Source organism: Echinops telfairi, unplaced genomic scaffold (assembly GCF_000313985.2).
Source record: "Echinops telfairi isolate 266 unplaced genomic scaffold, ASM31398v2 ScPeMD7_31;HRSCAF=116, whole genome shotgun sequence".
NCBI lineage: Eukaryota > Metazoa > Chordata > Mammalia > Afrosoricida > Tenrecidae > Echinops > Echinops telfairi.
The window spans coordinates 41868724-41874377 of NW_022103928.1; the positions used below are offsets into that span (position 1 = coordinate 41868724).

General features: G+C 42.9%; 1 protein-coding gene across 1 annotated transcript in view; it reads right to left on the minus strand.

Annotated features, from left to right (window-relative positions):
- Nucleotides 1-5654, minus strand: part of DPP6 (dipeptidyl peptidase like 6) — a 398654-nt gene that overhangs the window by 342744 nt on the left and 50256 nt on the right. The window lies entirely within an intron of this gene.

Here is a 5654-nt window from a genome sequence, read left to right on the forward strand (position 1 = left end):
GTGCCGTCTTCACAAGCTTGGGCGTATTGGAGTCAGTGTGCCTTTTAAGTGCCTTGCAACCTCGGAAGTTCATTCCCCAGCACAGTCTTGGATGGTGTTCTGCTGTGTTTTCATTGACTACTGTTGAGAAATACACAGCCAGGCCTTTGTTCCTAGACTGGCTGACTCTGGAGGCTCCCCTAAAACATGTCTAACATGAGTGACCTGTGCGGGTATTTTAAATAATCATGGCACAGCTTCCAGCATCATAGCGATAGGCAAGCCACCACATCAAGACAGACTGACAGAGAGATGGTGAAAGTTAGGCATCAGATAGGTGTACTAGGAAAGTTCAATAAAAACGCCAAGAGTGTATATGATTGAAAGTCAAAGAATCCGAGGAGCGACAAATACTAGAAGCATTGAGCGTCACAATTAGCATCTGGCAACAGATGACCTGAAATGAGATGGACGGTTACTACTACCTGAGGAAAAGGTGCTAACTTCCTTTCCTTTCTTCATTCAGTAGCATTTATTTAGAACAGAGTGGGTCAGACATTAGGGGATTAATAATAAATAAAACATATTCCCTCGGGTCACTATGAGTTAGAACTGACTTCATGGCAGTAGGTTTGATTTTCTTTGGTTTGGAAAGAAGTTTAGAGTCTAGCTAGGAACGGCCACACATATACACACACACACTGTGATGGAGAGGCAGCCACAAAGCTTTGTGAATAGCCTCAATACCTGGGTTTCTTGAGTGTTGAGCTCTGGCCAAATGCTTTACTATCACACACATTCCCATCCCTAATTCACTTACTGTTCTTACAGATCCACGATATTTCCCCATATATTTAGATGAAGAGCACATAGACTGGGTAGGTGAATCCTAGGGTTGTGATGATAGAATAAAACTGGTAAATCAACCAACCAACCAACCAACCAACCAAATGAAAGCTGCTGCTTTTGAAGATGAAGGGAAAAGTCGCCCTTTCTGAAATGGTGCCTGTGATTTTCTTGTGCCAACGTGGCACCTGTAAGAAGATAGGAGTTGCTTCTCTAGAGAACCCAGTCAAATATGGTCCCTGGATGTGGAACACATTTTTCTGTTGAGAGTGTTTCATTGTTCTGTCAAAATCTTATCCATAGACTCCTTTAGAACGAAGGCCACTCGTATCATGTAAGATGTTACTTAAGGGTCTGATGATGACATTATACACTTTCACTGTGTTTGTTTCACTGGCTGAACCACATTTGGGGGGGCATGGGTGCAGACTTAGATCGCAGAAGGGTTTGTAGTCTCCATCTGAGTTCCCTCAGGGGCTACTGAAGAACTGCAGTCACAGCAGGCGCTCGGGTTCTTGTGGGTCCACACCTTAGGTCTAGATGGGGTTCTCCAGACCCTGGCTTCAGCACCCAGACTGTGATTCAGGGACAAGAGGGCATTTGGGACACCGTCCATGTGGTTTGCATTTTTCTGTGTGGGAGTGGCAACTACGGTCCAAGAAAAGATGCATGATGATTTTTCCCCTCCACTGTGATTGTCTTGGTATTCTGAATAAACAGTTTGCTAGGGTTGAGACTATCTGGTCCAACATATAAGGGCCTACTAATTTATGATTTAAGCAGCACACTGAATAAGCACATTATAATTTTTAAAGGAAAAGCCCATACAATTGATCTTTCAAAAATTGGTAGACAGGAAAATACACTACACAATCCTACTAAGGTAGATTCCATGCCCCAAGAATGATCCATAATGTAAATGCATCATTGTTCAGTCGAGACTTGTGCAGCTCTGCTTCCCTGCTGCCAAGCAAATCAGGATTGAGCTGGAGTGGGTTGTTCATCTCTGATCCTAACAGGGTGAGGCAGAGCTCTGCTGATGCCTGATATAAACACAGGCATTGGCATTGAATGATGATTGATCTGCATGTCTGTAACACCTGCCAGGTGCCCGTACCATGGCTGGTGCCCGGCTGCCTATCTCATCCCATGATTAACTGTGGGAACTGGGGCGCTAATTGCATTGCATCACTGCACATTTCCAGTCTCATGATTTTTACAGTAACTGCGTTCAGAGCTAAGTCTAAGTGCTGTTTACAAGGACCAGAGAGAGGGCTTCGTCCTTTGCTTCCATGCCATCTGCTTTCCAAAGGAGGGATCTGCTGGCCTGGGGGCATGAATATTTCCCTTTTCTTTTTGCACAGTTCTTAGAAATATATTTAGGGCCGGCTTGCTACATTTGTGCAATATAAAGATTTGCTGTGGAAAGGCAGTCACATATCTCTCTTTGTGTGTGCGAGGGGATATGGTTTGTGTGGTGTGAGGTGTGTAGGGGTGTTGTTTGTGTGTGGTGTGCGGTATGTAGGATATATGTGGTATGTGTGCTGGTATGTGAAGTATGTTTATGGGTATGTGGTGCATACGATGGGTGTGTAGTATGTAAGATGTGGAATGTGAAGTGCTTGTGTGTCTGTGTGTTAGTGTGTAGTATATTCAGTGTATGTGGTGTGCATGTGTGATTTGTGTGTGAGGTATGCGACTGTATGTGGGTACATGTGTGGGGTGTGGGGTGTGAAGTGTGTGTGTGCTATGTATAGGGGGTGTGGTATATGTGGGTATGTGTAAGGTATATACTTTATGTGTGTTAAGTGTGTGGCATATGCCTGTGTGTGGTGTGTGTATTTGGTGTGATATATGTGGGTATGTGTGTATTTAGGGCAAGTTTGCTACATTAGTAGTTGTGTGTGGTATGTGATATATGCAGTGGATACGAAGTGTGTAACATAAATGTGGTGATTGTGTGTGGTGTGTAGAGAGGTGGGGTATGTCTATGTGTGTTGTGAGGGTTGGGGAAGTAGGGGCATGTGATGTGAGGGTGTGTGCATTGTGAAGGTGTGTATTGTGTGTATTGTGAAGGTAAAGTGCTCAAAGACTGAGCTCAAAGGCTCAGTCTAGAATATTCTCCACTAGGACCGAACTGGCCTCTTTGATATTCCTCCAAAGCATCAGAACTCTTCCAGCATTGAGATGCTTATGCTTGCCATACTCTTCAAACTAATACTGCATAAATGAATGCATACTGATAAGGATCAGAAGTGAATTAAACCATTTTCTCTCTTCACTGTTATTTTTAGTAACGTGCACTAACCCAGTCTCTTTTGCTGCCCCTCTCCAGCCCCTCCAGTTGCAATAGCCTCATGTTGCTACAGTAGGTTCTGTTCTGTTGTGTTATTGTATTAAGGTGTTTGTAAGTCAGAATGTACCCAATACACATTTCGTTTTCTAATAGGTAAGGTTGACTATATCTTTTTTCCCTCCTTGAAGAGGCTAATAATTGAGAACCTCCTTGGATCCAGGATGCAGGATGGAAGATCCTCTTCACCAGATCTAAAAGAACGATTAGGTTGCCACTTGAACATGGAACAATTGAAAATATCCTGGCTTGGGTCGGGCACACCTTAGTCCTCACAGTGACAGCTTTGTTTTCAAAACAAAACAAAGCAAAACACTGTAAGAAGACTTTTGCAGCAGATTATTTCCAAAATCAATACAGCATTTGGTTTCTTGACTGCTGCACACGCGATGCTCGGTAGACTAGAGGGGCTGTGAAAAGAGGAAGACCCTCGACAGATGGATTGACACAATGGTTGTAACAATGGCCTGAAACACAATCGTGAGGATGGTGCAGGATGGAGAGCTGTCTCGTTCTGTTGTGCCTACAGTTACTATGAGTCAGAACCTAACCAGAACATCTCCCATTAGGGTTGATTATAGATTCAAGTAAAATGACATCCTTGATAATGGCCATGTTTTCTCCGTTTATCGTGATGTTGTAGATGAGTCTGACTGTGAGGGTTTTTGTTTTCCGTTAATGGTAATCCATACGGAGGGCTGCAGTCCTGGATTTTCTCAGCCAGTGTTTCAAGTCTTAATTTTTAGCAAGCAAGATCATGTCATGTGCAGTTATTCATAAACATTCCCCCAATCTTCACATAGGTCAGCTTCTCAAATTATTTCCCTACAAAATATGTTGAATAAGTATGGCAGAGAGACACAACCCTGACACACACCAGTCCCGATTTTAAATCATGCAGTATTCCTTTGTTTTATTCAAATGACTTGCCTGTAAGTTCATGAACAGGTTCCGCATGAGCACAGTGAAATAGCCTGAAGTTCCCAAAGAAATGAGCAGTTTACAAATAGATAACTCATTTGAAGAAGGGATGAGATAATGCTGAAGATGATACCTGCAGTGGCAGATCAGCTACATCAACGTGTAAAGAAAAATTAATATCATTTGTACCTGAATCTGAAAAGGAAAAAATTGCCAACACAAGATGTTGGTTCAGCTTACACAATTCTGACTGAAAAATTAAATTGAGTCAACTTTTTACTAAATGAGAACTCAAACTGTTGCACCCAGATTGGCTGAAAACATGAATTTTCAGTGGAAATTTTAAACACGTGGGGCCAAGATCCTGAAACATTTCTTGGAAAAATTAGAACAGGAATGGAATAGAGCTTTATCTGTAAGACCCTGAAGACAAGGCACAAAGTAATGGCTATCAAGAGACAGGAATTGGTCCAGTCAGAGCAGAAGCAGACTGGTCAAATACAAAGGTCCTGGTAACAGGGTTTTTTGGTTCACTTTATGGAGGGCCGGAAGTTGGTTATATCTGTTTATTGCGATGTTCTCAGGAAGTTCGCTAAAGCTTTAGGAGAACAGTATCTGGGAAAGCTTCACCAGAGTCTCCATCACAACAAGGCTTCTGCTTCTTCAAACAGGGGGATCTTTTGAGAGTCTCCAGGGGAAATAACAGGCATCGCCTTACAGTCCTGATTTGGCTCCTTCTAACCTTTTTTTATTTCCTAATCTTTAAAAAATCTTTAAAAGGCACCCATTTTCCTTCAGTTATTAATGCAGAATATACTATGGTGGCATAATTAAACTCACAGGCCCCTCAGCTCTTTGGGGATAGACTGAAGGGGTGGTATTAATGCTTACAATGCTTATCTTGACCTTGATAGAGCTATGTTTGGAAATAAATTTTATATTTTTATTTTTGTTTTCTCATTCCAAAACCTTTTTGAAGCTCTCTCCAACAGCCACCCCAGCAGTAGCAGTTGGCAATCTGGTCAAGACCTTCTGCGCACTATCAAAGGGCACAACTCAGGGTTTCATGGAGTTCCTGCGAGAGCAGAGGAGTGTTATAACATCCCTTGGACCTGCAATTGTGTTCCTAGCTCATGACATTTCAAATCTTTTATCACAGGATGGCATTTCCCCTCCTGAAAAAGCCCGGTCAAGGCCAGCAGCTGGTGATGGTTTAGGCAGCTGTGATCTCGACTGCTGGGTCAGGGCTGGAGGCTGTTTATATTTAGAGAGTGGAGATACTATTGAAAGAGCAAAGCCCTTCATCTGGACAGTTTCACTCCCGATCTGCAGCAGTGCACACAATGACATGGAGGGAATCTGAGGAACTGCACATCCACTCCGTTCACATGCTCTGTACCCTCATCTCGCCGAGTTCTAATGACTGAAGATGTTTCCCAAAGCGAACTTGCCAAGATATAAAGGAGCAGTGATCTCCTCTGATCACCATCATTATCGTCACTGTAATTATCTCTGACACTCTTCCTCATCATTAGCGGAGTGCTCGTCATCGTCA